The sequence below is a fragment of the Mus musculus genome, chromosome 11, assembly GCF_000001635.26.
Source record: "Mus musculus strain C57BL/6J chromosome 11, GRCm38.p6 C57BL/6J".
Taxonomy (NCBI): domain Eukaryota; kingdom Metazoa; phylum Chordata; class Mammalia; order Rodentia; family Muridae; genus Mus; species Mus musculus.
The window spans coordinates 6,775,499-6,796,628 of record NC_000077.6 but is presented as its reverse complement, the minus strand read 5'-3'; the positions used below and the strand labels follow the sequence as shown (position 1 = coordinate 6,796,628).

General features: G+C 43.9%; 1 pseudogene; it reads left to right on the top strand.

Annotated features, from left to right (window-relative positions):
* Positions 13,384 to 15,121, top strand: Gm11977 (predicted gene 11977; annotated as a pseudogene).
* The last annotated feature ends 6,009 nt before the right edge of the window (positions 15,122 to 21,130 follow it).

Sequence of the window (21,130 nt, the reverse complement as noted above, 5' to 3'; positions counted from 1 at the left end):
CCAGAAGAGCCTGGACAGATGTTATACAGACACTAAGAGAACACAAATTCCAGCCCAGGCTACTATAACCAGCCAAACTCTCAATTACCATAGATGGAGAAACCAAAGTATTCCACAACAAAACCAAATTCACACATTATCTCTCCACGAATCTAGCCCTTCAAAGGATAATAACAGAAAAAAACCAATACAAGAACAGGAACAAGGCCCTAGAAGAAACAAGAAGGTAATCCCTCAACAAACCTAAAAGAAGACAGCCACAAGAACAGAATGCCAACTTTAACAACAAAAATAACAGGAAGCAACAATTACTTTTCCTTAATATCTCTTAACATCAATGGTCTCAACTCCCCAATAAAAAGACATAGACTAACAAACTGGCTACACAAACAAGACCCAACATTTTGCGGCTTACAGGAAACACATCTCAGAGAAAAAGATAGACACTACCTCAGAATGAAAGGCTGGAAAACAATTTTCCAAGCAAATGGTATGAAGAAACAAGCTGGAGTAGCCATCCTAATATCTGATAAGATTGACTTCCAACCCAAAGTCATCAAAAAAGACAAGGAGGGGCACTTCATTCTCATCAAAGGTAAAATCCTCCAAGAGGAACTCTCAATTCTGAATATCTATGCTCCAAATACAAGGGCAGCCACATTCATTAAAGAAACTTTAGTAAAGCTCAAAGCACACATTGCACCTCACACAATAATAGTGGGAGACTTCAACACACCACTTTCACCAATGGATAGATCATGGAAACAGAAACTAAACAGGGACACAGTGAAACTAACAGAAGTTATGAAACAAATGGATCTGACAGATATCTACAGAACATTTTATCCTAAAACAAAAGGATATACCTTCTTCTCAGCACCTCATGGTACCTTCTCCAAAACTGACCACATAATAGGTCACAAAACAGGCCTCAACAGATTCAAAAATATTGAAATTGTCCCATGTATCCTATCAGATCACCATGCACTAAGGCTGATCTTCAATAACAAAATAAATAACAGAAAGCCAACATTCACATGGAAACTGAACAACACTCTTCTCAATGATACCTTGGTCAAGGAAGGAATAAAGAAAGAAATTAAAGACTTTTTAGAGTTTAATGAAAATGAAGCCACAACGTACCCAAACCTTTGGGACACAATGAAAGCATTTCTAAGAGGGAAACTCATAGCTCTGAGTGCCTCCAAGAAGAAACGGGAGAGAGCACATACTAGCAGCTTGACAACACATCTAAAAGCTCTAGAAAAAAAAGGAAGCAAATTCACCCAAGAGGAGTACACAGCAGGAAATAATCAAACTCAGGGGTGAAATCAACCAAGTGGAAACAAGAAGAACTATTCAAAGAATTAACCAAACGAGGAGTTGGTTCTTTGAGAAAATCAACAAGATAGATAAACCCTTAGCTAGACTCACTAGAGGGCACAGGGACAAAATCCTAATTAACAAAATCAGAACTGAAAAGGGAGACATAACAACAGATCCTGAAGAAATACAAAACACCATCAGATCCTTCTACAAAAGGCTATACTCAACAAAACTGGAAAACCTGGACGAAATAGACAAATTTCTGGACAGATACCAGGTACCAAAGTTGAATCAGGATCAAGTTGACCTTCTAAACAGTCCCATATCCCCTAAAGAAATAGAAGCAGTTATTAATAGTCTCCCAGCCAAAAAAAGCCCAGGACCAGACGGGTTTAGTGCAGAGTTCTATCAGACCTTCAAAGAAGATCTAATTCCAGTTCTGCACAAACTTTTTCACAAGATAGAAGTAGAAGGTACTCTACCCAACTCATTTTATGAAGCCGCTATTACTCTGATACCTAAACCACAGAAAGATCCAACAAAGATAGAGAACTTCAGACCAATTTCTCTTATGAATATCGATGCAAAAATCCTTAATAAAATTCTCGCTAACCAAATCCAAGAACACATTAAAGCAATCATCCATCCTGACCAAGTAGGTTTTATTCCAGGGATGCAGGGATGGTTTAATATACGAAAATCCATCAATGTAATCCATTATATAAACAAACTCAAAGACAAAAACCACATGATCATCTCGTTAGATGCAGAAAAAGCATTTGACAAGATCCAACACCCATTCATGATAAAAGTTCTGGAAAGATCAGGAATTCAAGGCCCATACCTAACCATGATAAAAGCAATCTACAGCAAACCAGTAGCCAACATCAAAGTAAATGGAGAGAAGCTGGAAGCAATCCCACTAAAATCAGGGACTAGACAAGGCTGCCCACTTTCTCCCTACCTTTTCAACATAGTACTTGAAGTATTAGCCAGAGCAATTCGACAACAAAAGGAGATCAAGGGGATACAAATTGGAAAAGAGGAAGTCAAAATATCACTTTTGCAGATGATATGATAGTATATATAAGTGACCCTAAAAATTCCACCAGAGAACTCCTAAACCTGATAAACAGCTTCGGTGAAGTAGCTGGATATAAAATTAACTCAAACAAGTCAATGGCCTTTCTCTACACAAAGAATAAACAGGCTGAGAAAGAAATTAGGGAAACAACACCCTTCTCAATAGTCACAATTAATATAAAATATCTCGGCGTGACTCTAACTAAGGAAGTGAAAGATCTGTATGATAAAAACTTGAAGTCTCTGAAGAAAGAAATTAAAGAAGATCTCAGAAGATGGAAAGATCTCCCATGCTCATGGATTGGCAGGATCAACATTGTAAAAATGGCTATCTTGCCAAAAGCAATCTACAGATTCAATGCAATCCCCATCAAAATTCCAACTCAATTCTTCAACGAATTAGAAGGAGCAATTTGCAAATTCATCTGGAATAACAAAAAAACCTAGGATAGCACAAACTCTTCTCAAGGATAAAAGAACCTCTGGTGGAATCACCATGCCTGACCTAAAGCTTTACTACAGAGCAATTGTGATAAAAACTGCATGGTACTGGTATAGAGACAGACAAGTAGACCAATGGAATAGAATTGAAGACCCAGAAATGAACCCACACACCTATGGTCACTTGATCTTCGACAAGGGAGCTAAAACCATCCAGTGGAAGAAAGACAGCATTTTCAACAATTGGTGCTGGCACAACTGGTTGTTATCATGTAGAAGAATGCGAATCGATCCATACTTATCTCCTTGTACTAAGGTCAAATCTAAGTGGATCAAGGAACTTCACATAAAACCAGAGACACTGAAACCTATAGAGGAGAAAGTGGGGAAAAGCCTTGAAGATATGGGCACAGGGGAAAAATTCCTGAACAGAACAGCAATGGCTTGTGCTGTAAGATCGAGAATTGACAAATGGTACCTAATGAAATTCCAAAGTTTCTGCAAGGCAAAAGACACCGTCAATAAGACAAAAAGACCACCAACAGATTGGGAAAGGATCTTTACCTATCCTAAATCAGAGTGGGGACTAATATCCAACATATATAAAGAACTCAAGAAGGTGGACTTCAGAAAATCAAATAACCCCATTAAAAAATGGGGCTCAGAACTGAACAAAGAATTCTCACCTGAGGAATACCGAATGGCAGAGAAACACCTGAAAAAATGTTCAACATCCTTAATCATCAGGGAAATGCAAATCAAAACAACCCTGAGATTCCACCTCACACCAGTCAGAATGGCTAAGATCAAAAATTCAGGTGACAGCAGATGCTGGCGTGGATGTGGAGAAAGAGGAACACTCCTCCATTGTTGGTGGGATTGCAAGCTTGTACAACTACTCTGGAAATCAGTCTGGCGGTTCCTCAGAAAATTGGACATTGTACTACCGGAAGATCCAGCAATACCTCTCCTGGGCATATATCCAGAAGATGTCCCAACAGGTAAGAAGGACACATGCTCCACTATGTTCATAGCAGCCTTATTTATAATAGTCAGAAGCTGGAAAGAACCCAGATGCCCCTCAACAGAGGAATGGATACAGAAAATGTGGTACATTTACACATTGGAGTACTACTCAGCTATTAAAAAGAATGAATTTATGAAATTCCTAGCCAAATGGATGGACCTGGAGGGCATCATCCTGAGTGAGGTAACCCAATCACAAAGGAACTCTCACAATATGTACTCACTGATAAGTGGATATTAGCCCAGAAACTTAGGATACCCAAGATATAAGATATAATTTGCTACAAACATTAAACTCAAGAGAACGAAGACCAAAGTGTGGACACTTTGCCCCTTCTTAGAATAGGAAACAAAACACCCATGGAAGGAGTTACAGAGACAACATTTGGAAGTGTGACAAAAGGATGTACCATCTAGTGATTACCATATCCAGAGATCCATCCCATGATCAGCTTCCAAACGCTGACACCATTGCCTACACTAGCAAGGTTTTGCTGAGAGGACCCAGATATAGCTGTCTCTTGTGAGACTATGCCAGGGCCTAGCAAACACAGAAGTGGATTCTCACACTCAGCTATTGAATGGACCACAGGGCCCCCAATGGAGGAACTAGAGAAAGCACCCAAGGAACTAAAGGGAACTGCAACCCTATAGGTGGAACAACAATATGAACTAAGCAGTACCCCGGAGCTCTTGTCTCTAGCTGCATATGTATCAAAAGATGGCCTAGTCGGCCATCACTGCAAAGAGAGGTCCATTGGACTTGCAAACTTTATATGCCCCAGTACAGGGGAACGCCAGGGCCAAAAAGGGGGAGTGGGTGGGTAGGGGAGTGGGGGTTGGTGGCTATGGGGGACTTTTGTTATAGCATTGGAAATGTAAATGAGCTAAATACCTAATAAAAAATGGAAAAGGAAAAAAAAAAAGTTCAAGACCAGACCTACCTTGTAAAGCTATTTCCCACTTTACTTCTGATAGACTGTCTTGAATTTTGTTAGAAAGTTCAAGACCAGACCTACTTTGTAAAGCTATACTTACGGGTACCCCTGTTCCCCAGCTGAAGAGTTCTGAATCCACGCAGTTGAATCCTTCTCAACAGTCTGTGTTGCAGGAACACTTCATTACCACCGTTCCCCAGCTGAAGAGTTCTGAATCCACGCAGTTCTGGTTCCAGAATGAGGGATCTTCCTTGCGCCGGTGATGGTAACTCCCATCCCAGGTTTTCTCGTCCCGGGTTTTCTCTTCCCGGGTTTCAGCACTAACTCTTACGCACGTTCGCAACCGGCCAGGAAAGACGCAACAAACCAGAATCTTCTGCAGCAAAGCTTTATTGCTTACTCAGGAGCAAGAGAGGAAGAGCTCGGCAGAGAGAGGCAGAGAGGAAGAGAGAGAGAGACGCAGAGAGAGAGGCAGAGAGAGGGGCAGAGAGGGAGAGAGGCAGAGAGCAGAGGAAGAGAGCAGAGGAAAAGACGAAGAGAAAGAGACGAAGAAACGAAGAGACAAAGAGAAAAGAGAGGGAGTGCCAGAACCCCGTCCCTTTTAAGGAGAATTATCCTCCGCCTAGGACGTGTCACTCCCTGATTGGCTGCAGCCCATCGGCCCAGTTGTCATCACGAGAAAGGCAGAGCACATGGCGGGAAAACTGCCCCTGCACATGTGCAGATTATTTACTACTTAGAACACAGCTGTCAGCACCATCTTATAATGGCAAATGTGAGGGCGGCTCCCCACAGACATTTTTAATTTGATGAACCCCGTGTACTACTCTTTTTTAATATTTATTTATTTTATGTGTATGGATGCTTTGCCTGAATGTCTGTGCACTGTGTGCACGCAGTGCCCAAGAAGACCAGAAGAGGGCAGCAGAACTCCTGAAAACTTGAGTCACAGGTGATTGTGAGCTACTATGTTGGTCACTGGAAGAGCAGCCAGTGGTCTTAACCACTGAGACATCTCTTCAGCCCCTGGTTGGTTGGTGGGTTAGTTGGTTGGTTGGTTTGGGTTTTGAGATGGAGTCTCACTGTATAGCTCTGAGTGGCCTGGAACTCTCTTTGTGAACTAAGCTGCCCTCAAACTCACAGAGATCAATTGTCTCTGCCTCCCAAGTGGACCACCACACCAAGCACCCTACAGTGATTAGTATGGTTTCTTCTCTCTGTAGTTGTGGGGCGGTGGGCTATGCACAGGCACCCTGGTCCCTGGTCAAGCAAAGGTCTGGAACCCCAGTGACCCTATAGGTGGAGACTTCCACCTTCATGGGACGGCAGGTGTTCAGCCATACCTCCTGGGTCCCTGGCTCCTGTCATGTAGCTAGAGCCTCCCATAGCCCCGCCCCCCAGACCCTTACCCACCCCAAAACTGTATATAAAAATCCTATCCGGAAGGATTAAAAGGTTAGAGAACTACTACTTTGTCCGAGCCTTCTATCCACAGAGATTTAACACTTGGGAAGAGATCTGCTCTCCCGAAGTGCCGCCTGAACTTCGTAGAACTCCCGACTGGCTAGTTGGCCTCTGGTCAGCCCAGCCCAACCCAGCTTAGTGCACTGTGGCGTGGAGTAGCAGAGTAACCTGGAAGGCATAGCAGAGACAGAGGTAGAGCCAACTGCTTGCAGCAGCAGAAGCAACCTCCCCTCCCTGCCGGTACTCGCTTCTCTTTGCCAGAACTCTCGCACCAGGCAGGGCCAGAGATCTCCATGGAAAGCCTCTGGCCCACATGTACTGTTGAAATCTTGACTATATGTTGTATAAATGGTTCCCCCACCCCGTAATGTCTATTTTGAGGTTCTACTGCTTTTTGTGTTTGGATGCCCAAATCTCCCTTCAGATTTTGGGAATTTTCTGCTATGATTTCATTGACATGTTCTCTGCATGCCTACTACTTCTCTCAGCTTCTTCTTCTATCTCGTAGTTCTTAGGCTTGGGCTGTTGATCATACACTAGAGTTCTTAGGTTTGCAGGAATGCATTTTCCCATTAGTAATGTTGGTAATGTTTTTTTGGGTTGTTTTGTTTTGTTTTGTTTTGTTTTGTTTTGTTTTGTTTTAAGCCTTGACTTCTATTTCTAGCATCCTTTTTTGAGTCTATTGGTGATACTTTCCACTGAGTTTTTATCCTGGATTCACTGAGGTTTCCACTTTCAATATTTCTAACTGTTGAGTCTTTTTTCAATCTCAATTTTCTTCCACAGTTTTCCTTTTATATTGATGACTTTTTCCATCATTATCACTGCCATTTGCTAATTTTTTCTTTCTTCTGTGTTGCTGACTTTCTTATTCATGTTGCTGGATTTTTTTTCTTCTGTGTTGCTGCCTTTCTTCTCTGGGTCTGGATAGAACTCATCTTCTTGTTTGTGCTTCCCTCAAGTCACTGATCAATCTTAGCAACAAACTTGTGAAGCCTTCATTCATTCATCTGGTGTTTTACGCATTTCCATGTCTCTGATTTCAGCAGCTGAGGAGCTGTGATCGTGTGCAGGAGTCCAGTGGTCTTGCCTTCTCATGTCTCTGCGTTGCATTTTGCATTGTTGACTTGTCTGCCTCTTGACTGGACTTAGGGACCTTCCTGCTGAGCAGCCTATGATTGACGAGTCAGTCTACTCCCAGAAGCTGTGGAAATTCCACTCGACACACCCCCCAGGAGAGCTGTGTCCAGCAGCTTTTCACCAGCGTGTCTCCCTCATATCCTCTGTACTTTGGGGTGGCCTCTCATTTCTTGTGTAGGCTGCTGAGACTTTTCTTCTTTCCTTTTTTTTTTTTTTTTTTTTTTTTTTTTTTTTTTTTTTTTGGAATAATCTGTTGTTTACTTACTTGGAGTCTTTCTTTCACGAGGCCACATGAAAGCAGTCTATAGCCCACATGATACCTGGAAGAAAAAAGAAAGTGAGGCCACTAAGAACCCCTTAGCCTAGAAATGAATTAAAACTTGAGAGGAGACCACCAGGGCCCAGAGCCCCACTGAAGAATCAGGAAAGGGCCAATTAACCTGTCTCCCTGTTAACAGATGTTCCTGCCTTTGTCTCAATTTCTTTCTATAAATTAGAAAACGACCACAGGCACAATGAGGAGAAATGTAACCCTCCCCAGTCCCATCCCCTCTGGCCAGAGTTATTCTCCTTTACCAATGTCTGACGGCTGATTTCTTCTAAACTAAGAGGAGATAGGATAGCAAATTGTATTGATTTAAGACTCTGGTAACTTAATATGAACTGCGGGTTCCAGGGGAAAATATCTCTCTCTCTCTCTCTCTCTCTCTCTCTCTCTCTCTCTCTCTGTGTGTGTGTGTGTGTGTGTGTGTGTGTGTGTGTGTGTGTGTGTGTACATGTGTATGGTGCATGAAAGACTTTATAAAACTGAGTGATTAGAACTCTATTGTGGGGAGCCGCCCTCACATTCGCCGTTGCAAGATGGCGCTGACATCCTGTGTTCTAAGTGGTAAACAAATAATCTGCGCATGTGCCAAGGGTAGTTTTCCACCCCATGTGCTCTGCCTTCCCCGTGACGACAACTCGGCCGATGGGCTGCAGCCAATCAGAGAGTGACACGTCCTAGGCAGAGGATGATTCTCCTTAAAAGGGACGGGGTTTCGCCATTCTCTCTCTTGCTCTCTTGCTCTGGCTCTTGCTTCTTGCTCCTGAAGATGTAAGCAATAAAGCTCTTGCGCTCTTGCCCTCGCTCTTGCTCTCTTGCTCTCTGGCTCCTAAAGATGTAAGCAATAAAGTTTTGCCGCAGAAGATTCTGGTTTACTGTGTTCTTCCTGGCCGGTCGTGAACGCGTGTAAGACTCTATGACTATAAAGAGTTGGTCTCAGAGCATTCAGTCAGAACATCTGTTGGTTTTTATAGCATTTCCTTTCAGAACATTTGCTTGCTAGGAATGCTCTGAAAATGTCTTCTTACATCATGACCCTGGAATCTAACTTTAAATGTTTCCCTGTGTTTTGTCATGTTTATTACATATCCCTTTTAGTTCAGCAGCTCTATGAGTGTCTGATCATAAAAATCAGCAAGATAAGAGATGTTTGTTTCCTCCCAGCCAACAGAGTGAGGTGTTGTGGGGAACTCCCTGAAACTTAAAGCAGCCTCACAGGAAGTCCTGGATAGCACCCCACATTCCTAGAGTGGAAAGAACCGTATCAACACACAGAGGGAGGATCACCCAGTGTCTTGAGCCCCTTTTTGTTCCACTACAGACGGAGGGTACCCAAGGACATATGGGAGGAAATTGTTGTGTGACCCGTCCAGCAGTACCAGTTATTCGAGGGTCTCGAGGGGACCTTCTCCTAAGAACCAAATGGGGGGAGAGAAAGATGGACACCAAGTGCGAGGAACAACACAGAACCATTCTGATTAGCATCAAGGTGTCACTGTATTCAGCAAGGCTCAAGGCTTAAATGCACAAGCAAAAGGGGAAGTACTTCTCAGCAGGAGGGATGGGGCATTGAAAAAAGAGGAAGTACTTCTCAGCAGGAGGGATGGGGCAGTGGAAATTTTTCTTTTGGTGACTACAAGGGGAAGCAGGAACTTGGTGGTATCAGGGCACACCTTGTAGTCAGGACATCCAGCGCTGACTTAGGGCTGGAACAATCTGTGGTTGTTCTCGGAGCGGTGCATCGGTGGCCCACTTTTGACCCCCTTTTCTTCTGGGGGTGGGGGGGAGAGGCCCAATTCAGAGATCAGGAAAATAGTGTTGTCTTAATAGCTCCCAACACTTGTGATTCCCAAGGGAGATGCTCTCATGAGCAACACATCCCACTGATCCAAAACAAACCCCACCATAGGACTGCAGTTTTCAGAAAAGGGGAGAAAAGACATCAAAGTGGAAAATAAACATTCAGACAAGAGGAAATGTTTGGAGGCCAAAACACCATTTATATTCCAGATGGTTTGAAAATTATGTTAATTTTTATAATAGAGACCATTTCATGTTCCCAAGTTTGGGATTTTGAGTAATAAACTAGACATCTAGATGACAAATCTAAGGGTCATAAGAGACGACTAATCCAAATTTTAAAATGTCTAAATAAATGATAAAAAATAGTTCATTTACTGGAAAACAAAGGGATTGAGAGATTTTCAAAGTTGAAAAAGAGAATCTTAAAAAGATTTATCCCTCTCTCCACCAGCCGAGCAAGAAGCACAAAAGAAAGAAAGCCAAGGGCAAGAGGGTGGCCCTAGCCCCCACCGTTATCAAGAAACAGGAGGCCAAAAATGTGGTCAAGCCTTTGTTTGAGAAAAGGCCCAAGGCAGGACATCCAGCTCAGAAGAGATCTAACACGCTTCATCAAGTGGCCTGGCTACATCAGGCTGAAGCAGCAAAGAGCCATCCTCTATAAGTGGCTCAAAATACCTCCTGCCATTAACCAGTTCACCCAGGCCCTGGACAGGCAAACAGCTACTCAGCTGCTTAAGCTTGCCCACAAGTACAGGCCAGAGACAAAGCAAGAGAAGAAGCAAAGGCTACTGGCCCGTGCTGAGAAGAAAGCTGCTGGAAAAGGGGACGTCTCAACAGAGACCACCTGTCCTCCGAGCAGGAGCCAATACAGTCACCACCTTGGTGGAGAACAAGAAGGCTCAGCTGGTGGTGATTGCCCATGATGTAGACCCCATTGAGCTGGTAGTTTTCCTGCCTGCCCTCTGTCGAAAGATGGGGGTGCCCTACTGCATCATCAAGGGAAAGGCCAGGCTGGGGCACCTGGTCCACAGGAAGACATGCACCACTGTTGCCTTCACACAGGTTAACTCGGAAGACAAGGGTGCTCTGGCTAAGCTGCTGGAAGCTATTAGGACCAATTATAATGACAGATATGACGAGATCTGTCACCACTGGGGAGGCAACGTCCTGGGTCCTAAGTCTGTGGCTCGCATTGCCAAGCTGGAAAAAGCAAAGACTAAAGAACTCGCCACTAAATTGGGTTAAATGTATGCTGAGTTTTCTGTACATAAATACAATTACAAAATTAAAAAAAAAAAAGATTTAGCAATAACAAGAAAATGTTAAATGTGTAGGATGAAGACAAATTCTGAGGAATCCATGTTTTCTTAAGCTGCTGCTTTCATTTGCCTTTGCCTGACCTTGCCAGATGTGTGTGAGTCATCATGTGTGTCAGCTTTTGCTGACTTATGAGAGACCTAAGATCTGAAAACCAGAAAGGATTGGGTGGACTACAGTCTAATTTGATAGACAACCTTACATTGAGGTTTGGTCTCTTGTTATGTATTGCAATGCTAAGTACTGGTCCCCAAGGTCTGATTGTCTCCAGGGACAAGAAGATCCATGTAATGTTGCCCCCCAAGTTATCCCTGATTGGTCAATAAAGATGCTTACAGCCTGTAGCTGGACAGAAGAGAGGAAGGTGGGGCTTTAGTTACCAGGCTTGGGGTCCGAAGCAGAGACCAGGAGAAGAAAGGAAAGGAGAGGAGACGCCATGGGTAGGTGACTCATGAGAACATGGCCCTAAGGGCTGGTCAGTTGAAGTAGGAGTGGTCCAAATGGAAGATGGCACATCATATCTTGGGGTTATTGACAGGGAAGTAAACAAAATAGCATAGAGAGCTGATATCTGCCCAGCTGTAGTGTTGTCAAGATTTATCATAAATAACACACTTTTTTGTGTGTCTTTTATCTGGGAACTAAATGATCAAAGGTGGGGTAGAAACCCCTGATTAAATATTTACCACAACAACTTTACTTCAGCAGTTTTAGTGTGCTATTATATATACATTAATGTAACAAAAAAAGCGATGATCAAAGGAAGGCTGTTTGAATTCAGAAAAATATGATCAAAACCATGTAAATAAATGTCACATACTAAATATTAAGAGAGCAGCCCTCTCCCAGAACTTTTTCAGGACGTACCAATTTAAAGACAATTGTTATATCTGGGGAAACATGAAAGCAAGGCAGAAGGCCATATCCAGATTCATAGTACAATGACCAGGTTGGGTTCTATAGCTTAGATCAGACATCCAACAACAATAAACATTTCTTATAAATTGAACATAAATGATTGTCACAGAAGACATGAAGAACAATCCGGGGAATAAAATGCACCTGAGGAGGAAGGCGCTCTTGCCCTTTTTCCTGGAGACTCCCTCACAGTTCCCCAAGGCTTTGTTCACCATGTGTCATTCCTCTGACCATATGACAGTAATGTGGGTGCTGGAATCAAACCTGGGTCGTCTAGAAGACTGGCCTGTCTCTTAACTGCTGAGCCATCTTCCAGCCCCTAGAACAAAATCTTTTATCAAAGAAAAAGATCTTCCCTGTCTCTTTTAATATAAAACCTAGAGGGGAAAAGAGATCATGGCACCATCTGCATCCTCTGGACAAAAGCCAGGCTGAAAGCCTTGATGGGGGTCCCAGAGCCACATTAGGGCTCCCTGGGACTTGTTAAAGAATTCCACACCAGCCTAGTGACCTACAAACCAGAATCTTCTCACTTTTATTAATTAACCCAAAGTTTCCATTTCAAGAATTTCCCTCTCTGCTCATTAGCTCTTAACAAAGGAAAAGATCTTAAGAGAGGTCCACAGAGCAAGCTCCTTCCTTTACATTTGCATTCTACTGGCTTCCCCCCCCTCACAAACACACACACTAGCCAAACGATGCACTCTGGGTTCAGTAAGAGACTTTGTTTTTAAAAATAAAGTGGACAGGCTCAAGAGCGGCTCGGTGGTTAAGAGCACTGACTGCTCTTGCAGAGAGCCTGGGTTCCATCCTCAGCACCTATGTGGTAGCTCATAACCGTCTATCACTCGGTTCCAGAGGGTACCAGTTCCCAACTGGCTTCTGCAGGCACTGCATGCATGTGTTGTACAGACATACATGCAAGCAAAACACTCATGCATATAAAATAAAAATTAGCAAACTTGTTTCTAAAAGTTAAGGTAAAGAATGACTGAAGACACACATGTACATACACATCACAGAAGTCTACCTCTGTGCATGTACACACACATGTGCATGTACATACATATCACAGAAGTCTACCTCTGTGCATGTGCACACACATGTACATGTACATACACATCACAGAAGTCTACCTCTGTGCATGTACACACACATGTGCTTGTACATACATATCACAGAAGTCTACCTCTGTGCATGTGCACACACATGTACATGTACATACACATCACAGAAGTCTACCTCTGTGCATGTGCACACACATGTGCATTTACATGCATATCACAGAAGTCTACCTCTGTGCATGTGCACACACATGTACATGTACATACATATCACAGAAGTCTACCTCTATGCACGTGCACACACATGTACATGTACATACATATCTCACACACACTGGATTTTGTTATCTGATCCTGATTTTTTTTCTGTAATGTGCCATTTATTTTCCTGACCCAGACTGATAAGACAAATTAAAGTATTAGTCAAAAATAATAGTTGCAACAATTTGGTCATTAAAAGGCAATTGTCCCTAAATTAAATTGAAGTTATGGCTACAAAAATCATACTAGCTAAACTAAAATTAAAAATAATAAGTGGGCTCCAGGCTCTTGGCAGTGCCCCCCCACTTAGACGCGGGGCTTCTGAGCGGGTGGGGGAGAAGGAATTGTTGCCGGTGCGAGACCAGGCGGCCAGCGTCTGCAGGGATGAACCTCGAGTTGCTGGAGTCCTTTGGACAGAACTACCCAGAGGAAGCTGATGGGACTCTGGATTGCATCAGCGCGGCCCTGACCTGCACCTTTCACAGGTGGGGCACACTGCTTGCTGTTGGCTCTAACGATGGCCCAATTGTTATTTGGGATTTCTTGACAAGAGGCATTGCTAAAATAATTAGTGCACACATCCACCCAGTCTGCTCTTTGTGTTGGAGCCGAGATGGTCATAAGCTCGTGAGTGCTTCTACAGATAACATAGTGTCACAGCAGGATGTTCTTTCAGGAGACTGCGACCAGAGGTTTTGATTCCCTTCGCCCATCTTAAAAGTCCAATATCATCCTCGAGAGATAAGAACAAGGTTCTCGTGTGTCCCATGAAATCTGCTCCTGTCATGTTGACCCTTTCAGATTCCAAACATGTTGTTCTGCCGGTAGACGATGACTCAGATTTGAACATGGTGGCATCTTTTGATAGGCGAGGGGAATATATTTATACAGGAAATGCAAAAGGCAAGATCTTGGTCCTAAAAACAGACTCTCAGGATCTTGTTGCTTCCTTCAGAGTAACAACTGGGACCAGCAATACTACTGCCATTAAGTCAATTGAGCTTGCCCGGAAGGGGAGTTGCTTCCTCATTAACACAGTAGATCGAATAATAAGAGTCTATGACGGCAGAGAGATTTTAACGTGTGGAAGAGATGGAGAGCCAGAGCCTCTGCAGAAGCTGCAGGACTTGGTGAATAGGACTCCATGGAAAAAAAGTTCTTTCTCTGGGGATGGGGAGTACATAGTGGCGGGCTCTGCGAGGCAGCATGTGCTGTATATCTTGGAAAAGAGCATTGGCAACCTGGTGAAGATCTTACATGGGACCAGAGGGGAACTCCTGCTGGACGTAGCTTGGCATCCAGTCCGACCCATCATAGCTTCTATTTCTAGTGGAGTGGTGTCCATTTGGGCCCAAAATCAAGTAGAAAATTGGAGTGCATTTGCACCAGACCAGAATTTGATATTGAGGATGAAGATAAAAGTGGGCCTGAGCAAACACGGCTGATGCTGCTGCAGATGAGGAAGTGGATGACACCAGCGTGGATCCCATTGCTGCCTTCTGTAGCAGTGATGAAGAGCTGAAAGATTCAAAGGCTCTATTGTATTTACCCATTGCCCCTGAGGTAGAAGACCCTGAAGAAAACCCGTATGGCCCTCCACCGGATGCAGTCCCAAGCTCCTTGATTAATGAAGGGGCTAGTTCAGAGAAGAAGAGGCAGTCTTCAGCAGATGGGTCCCAGCCACCAAAGAAGAAACCTAAAACCACCAATATAAAGCTCCAAGAAGTGCCGAATGATGAAGTCCATCCACTACTGGGTGTGAAGGGGAATGGCATTTCCAAGAAGAAGCAAGCAGTACGGCCTAAGGGATCAAAAGCAGGAGGAGCCATCTCAGAACTGCTGTGAAGACCGCGGAACCCTTGGTTCTTCTCACTCTGTCATCGGGTAGCCTTTGGACAGCGTGGCCAATCATCTGAGATTGGCTTTAGTTGAAAACAAAGGCCTCTGCCTCCCACCCAGGAGGTGAAGGAGTGGATTTTTTGTTTGAATGAGGAAGTGAATTATGGAAGAAGAGCACACAGCCCTGCCTTCCTCTCAAGCAGAAGTCCAAACAGGCTCTCAGGAACGCGGATGCGTGAAGACGGCAGGAGGCTTGACCCACTTCAGCTTCACACCAGGTTGTGTTGCTGGTGAAGAGTGCCCGTGTTTTGTTCACCTAACTGTTGAAGTCCCATCTTTGGACATGTCATTTCCCATGTCCTGCTTGCCTTCCGTCCTCCATGCATGTCCTCGAGTGACTTGTTCTTCTCTGAAAATTTGCTACCAGCACCTAGGAAAACTGATGCATCTTCTGTTTCTTTCCATCATAACGTTCCCTCCCAGGCGCTTCCTGTAGCTCCATATTGTGTATAAAGGTTGGGCAGAGAAGCAAGTGCTCCAATGATTTCCAACTGGCAGGAAAGGAAGGAAGAACGAAGGCCCCTATCACGCTGGCTTACCATGCCCTGTGCTCAGGAGGCTGGGCTCTAGAGAGTCAGGGGTTCCCTTGCATTGCATGTTTTCCAGTATTAGATCTGTTTGAATAATCATGGCTTTTGGATATGATTAGTTTTATCCATCTCCAGCTAAGATTCATCAGTAGTTTGTGTATCACTTTACCTGTGTTGACTTCCAGAGTTAGAAACAAAGCAAGGTGTGTTTCTCCACGAGGTTCTTTTTTATGGATGTGGGGCACTATGCAAGGACTGACATGAGACACCCCCCCCCCCAAAATCAAAGCAACAGCAGCCCACTTCAAATCAAAGATGAGTTTCGTTCGTTAAATCCTTGCCTGTGGAGAACCTGTCCCCAGCAGCCATAGTTTGTCCTTTCCTGGAGCCACGCCCTTTTACTGTCTTCACTCACTTCCTTTCTGTGGAAGGTTGCTTAGCTTTTTACCCTTCTCTTTCTCACCTTGGCTCTCTCTGCATTTGCTGTTCTTTTAATAAAAATAGCAAATTGAAAAATAATAATAATAGTATCAAAAGATGGCCTAGTCAGCCATCACTGGAAAGAGAGGACCATTGGACTTGCAAACTTTATATGCCCCAGTACAGGGGAACGCCAGGGCCAAAAAATGGGAGTGGGTGGGTAGGGGAGTGGGGGGGGGGGGGGAGTATATTGGGGACTTTTTGGATAGCATTGGAAATGTAAATGAAGAAAATACCTAATAAAAAATTAATTCTAAAAATAATAATAAGTGTTCCAAATGCCCTAAACATCAAACATTCCATTTCATAGAATCTATGCACGTAACTACATACAGAGTGTGACTTTAGGGATGTCTGCTTCTTTAGGACCTACAGGTTTTGATTATTTTGTCAAACACACACACACACACACACACACACACACACACAATGACCCAGATGAGAGTGGACAATTGTAATATGATCCCAAGCCCTCTTTCTTACTGGTTAACACTGTTGGTTAGTTTTCTGTCACAAGCTACAGTCATCTGGGAAGAGGGAGGAAATGACCCCGTCAAATTGGCCTGTAGGCAAGTCTGTGCGATATTTATTGATTATTGGTTGGTGTAAGAGGGCCTGGCCCACTCTGGGTGGTACCACCCCTGGGCAGGTCCTGGCTTGTATAATAAAAATGCTGAGCAAGCACGGTTTCTCCACGGTATCTGCTCCAGTTCCTGCCTTGAGTTCTTGCCCTGGCTTTCTTCAATAATGCACTCTAGCCGTAAAGTGAAATGAACCCTTCACTCAGCCCCACACTTATCAGACCCTAGGAATGAGTTTTCCTAGCAGTGGAGGACACAGAGCAGTATTTGCCCTCCACATGTACAAATGGTGATGTTTGACCAACAAGCTGACCTGTGAGATGAAGGTCCCAGTGCGGGAAAGCCACACTGATGTGAAAGGACTCTATAAAGCTAACGGACTACACGTCTGTGAGTGTCTAGAGGAGCGATGGCAAGTCATAATCAGAATGACCTCGGGTTACCTTTGGTCCCTTTAATAAATATGTATAAAATATGTATTAATAAATATGCCCACCTCTGTATCCAACTTAGCATGTTTTCAACTATGAGGTAAAGCCTTCAGAATGGAGAGAAACTTCTGGCTTCCACCAACCTAAGCCTCAAGAACGTTATTAAATAGAATCTCAGCCCAGAGACAGACAGACAGACAGACAGACAGACAGAGAACCTGTAAGCTCCTATAACTCAGCTGTCTATTGTCCTCACCAACCTATTTGAAAAAAAATAATGATTTGATTTATGACTTTCTTTTGTTCTTCTGCTATCAAAATCCATGTAACTGTCTCCACAGGGGAGCCTGTTTCTCAAGGAGATCTGAACCTATGTTCCCAGATCACGGTGAGAGTACTTTGACCGTGTTTTTACAGTCCTTGGGTCCCAGAGGAGCTGAGCTTGCCCCTCCTACCTCGCAAAGCCACCTTCTGCCTTCCTCTCACTTTTTTCCTGTTAGCTCAGCAGGAAAGAGTAGAAATCAGCAGGTTTACAATTGTCTTTTCCAGGCTGAAAGTCTTATTAGCAAAATCTTAGCTTGAATCCAACTTTTTTAACTCATTCTCTCTGCATCATTTGCACTGAAATGAATTTTTAAAACAGACTGATCTAGGTGGGTGCACGGCAGGATGTTGCAGATTGCTAAGAAAGTCTGATGTCACGGTGGTATTTCAGAACTTACAAACAATTGCGCCTGAATGGGCTCAATTACATGAAAACATACCAATTGTTCCTGTGGTCCAGCCTCATTATCATGACATTCAAATACTCCAACAATCTGTCTTCCTTCACAAAAGCCGGAAGCCCATAAATGCTGCGACTTTTAAACCCTCGACAAATGCACTCTATCAAAGCAATTGTCACAACAAGTACAGAAATTAAATAGCTGAAGCAAATGCCACTAGACCACAATTGAGACCGTGACTTCTGTGCTCTGGGACATGCAGAGAAACTGTAATTAGTTTTGTAATCTTCCTATACCCATTCCAACCAATGGCGCCTTGGTTTTTAGTGTTGAGTCTCATTTCCACACAGTACTTAATGGTGAGGCTCAATGCTTACAAAGCTAAGGCATGGTACCTGAACAAGCCACCAATGGTGTGTGTGTGTGTGTGTGTGTGTGTGTGTGTGTGTGTGTGTGCACATACGTAGCATCAATCCCATGAACAGGTCCTCCCCATGACACATTTCATGCCTCTCCTCTTCCAGTCTCCTCAGAATTATTTCTGGTGAGATTTGACCCTCCTTTCATGTGCTGACCAGTTTTTATGTCAATTTAATACAAACTAAAGACATCTGGGAAGAGGGACCTTCAACTGAGAAAAAGCCCCTACCAGACTGGCCTGTGAGCAAACCAGAAAGCAGAGTTCCACCTTGGCCGCAGCTTCAGTTCCGACTTCCAGGTCCCTGCCTTGAGTTCCTGCCCTGGTGCCCATCTACAATGGATCTATACAGAAGTGTAAGCTGAAGTAAACCCTTTCCTTCCTAAGTTGCTTTTAGCCATGGTGTTTATCGCAGCAATAGAATCCCTAAGACAGGACCTGTCTTACTTAGGGTTTCATTGCTGTAAAGAGACACCATGAACAAGGCAACTAGTATAAAGAAAACCATTTAATTAGGGCTGGCTTACAGTTTCAGAGGTTTAGTTCATTCTCATCACAGTGGGAAACATGGCAGCGTCCAGGCAGACATGGTGCTGGAGGAACTGAGAGTTCTACATCTTCATCTGAAGGCAGCAGAAGGAGACTATGTGCCACACTTGACAGAGCTTGAGCATAGGAGACCTGCAAGCCTGCCCCCAACAATGGCACACTTCCTCCAACAAGACCACACCCACTCCAACAAGACCACACCCACTCCAACAAGACCACACCTACTAATAGTGCCACTCCCTATGGCCAAGCATTCAAACACTTGTCTATGGAGCCCATACCTATTCAAACTACCTCAGCCATAATGTTTATCACACCAACAGAAACCCTAAGACAGGTCCTGTTGCAAGACAAAACAAAATTATCTCCATCATTTCCCATGCTATGACTTTATTGAATAAATTGGTTTGGTTGCTTGGATGTAGATTTTCCTTTTTTTTTTTTTAAATTTTACTCCTTGGGTCATTTAGTAAACATTTTTTTATGTGCATGTGTGTATGTATGTGTGTGCATGCACACACATGCATGCGCCTCACTTTAGTAAGATCTAAAGCCACGAGACACAGAGCTGAGATGTGGAAGGAGCAAGAAGCAGTGGGGTTCGTCCCTCCCGTCCCTTCCTTCGCTCATTGGACTTACCTGCAGTGCTGCTCTGAGCCACCAAGTCCTGGGGTCTCCTGGCACTTTCCACTCAAGTTAGAAGACTCACACTGACCAAGGACTTAGAGGTGATGACATGGTGGAGACCATCAACAAGAACAGTCTGTCCATTGCAACAGAAGCACATGAGAACAGAAGACAGGAGACCCCCAGACTGCTAAAAGCTGGACCTGGGGCAGAATATGAGTGAGCGGCTATTACCAACGTGCTCATGGCTATGGCCATGAGTCGGTGAAGCAGCCCAATAGCTCCACAGTCTCGCTGCCCCAAATATGCCTGTCAGCACCAATCTTGTTAAACATGTCCTCTCATGACACACAGCATATCAAGGATGGCCTTTGACATTGCTGACATTTGAAAACTATGTGTGCCCCAATAATTTGCAATAATGCATGGAATTGGCCTGTGGTATAGCTTAATAATAGTGTTCACCTAGCATTCACAAGGCCCTGGGTTCAATCCCCAGCACCCTTCCTCCCAAGAGAAAATTGCTTTTGTTAGTTCTTTTGTCAACTTGACACAAGCTTGAGTCACCAGGAAACCTCAGGTGAGGAACTGCCTCCATCAGACTGACCAGCAGGCAAGACTGTAGGGGATTTTCTTGATTAATGATTGGGGTGAGAGACCTCAGGCCACTGTGGGTGGTGCCACCCCCTGGACAGTGATCCTGAGTTGTATAAGAAATCTGGCTGAGCCGGGCGTGGTGGCGCACACCTTTAATCCCAGCACTCGGGTGGCAGAGGCAGGTGGATTTCTGAGTTCGAGGCCAGCCTGGTCTACAAAGTGAGGTCCAGGACAGCCAGGGCTAGACAGAGAAACCCTGTCTCGAAAAACCAAAAAAGAAAAAAAAAAGAAATCTGGCTGAGCAAGCCATGGGGAGCAAGCCAGGGAGACACGTTCCTCCATGGTCTCTGTTTCAGTTCCTGCCTGTAGGTTCCTGCCTCCAGTTCCTGCCTTGACTTAGAAGTGTGAGAAGATAAATCCTTTCCTTCCCAAGTAGCTTCTGGTCAGCGTTTTGGTAGAATAAGAAGAGACAAACCAGGAAAAATATGGTGGTGTTCTTGAGTGTTAGCTACAGAATCTTTGTTTACTTGCTTATTTATTTATTTATTAGTTGCAGTGTTGAGAATCAAACCCATGGTCTCACACATTCAAGACACTCTACCACCAACAGTGTTCTTAAAAGCAGTCACGAAAAATCATTTTCCAGTGATGTTTAAGTAGCCATAAAAAGACCTGTCGGTAATTTCACTCCTGGACATTTTGCTTAATAAGCCAATAGACCTCCCGAGGGGCAAGGTTATCTTCACGAAGACAATAATTTGCTTATCACAGCCTTATCCATAATGACAACCCCGAGTGGTTGAGTTTCCAGTAGGGACAAGGTTATAGATTGGCATGTCAACAGCAAGAGCCCTGGGCACATCCCGCGAGGGCTCATTACAAGGACTGTTGAACAAAGTATTTTTAAAGCATATGAATAATAAGAGAGAAAATGACTATTAAATCACAGTACTGATGTCTTTCCACGGACAAGGATGCTTAATATGTAAGGGGAGTTGGGCTATGGATTTCTTTGAACAAATTCTACCTGACATTACTGATTTCTTTTGGGTCCTATGTAAAAATGCTCTAAAAATAGCGCACAGCCCTCTTCTGGCCTCCACGGGCACCAGGCACATACTCAAAACATACATGCAAGCAAAACACTGGTGTTCACAGATCTATGTTTTAAATTGCATGCTACATAC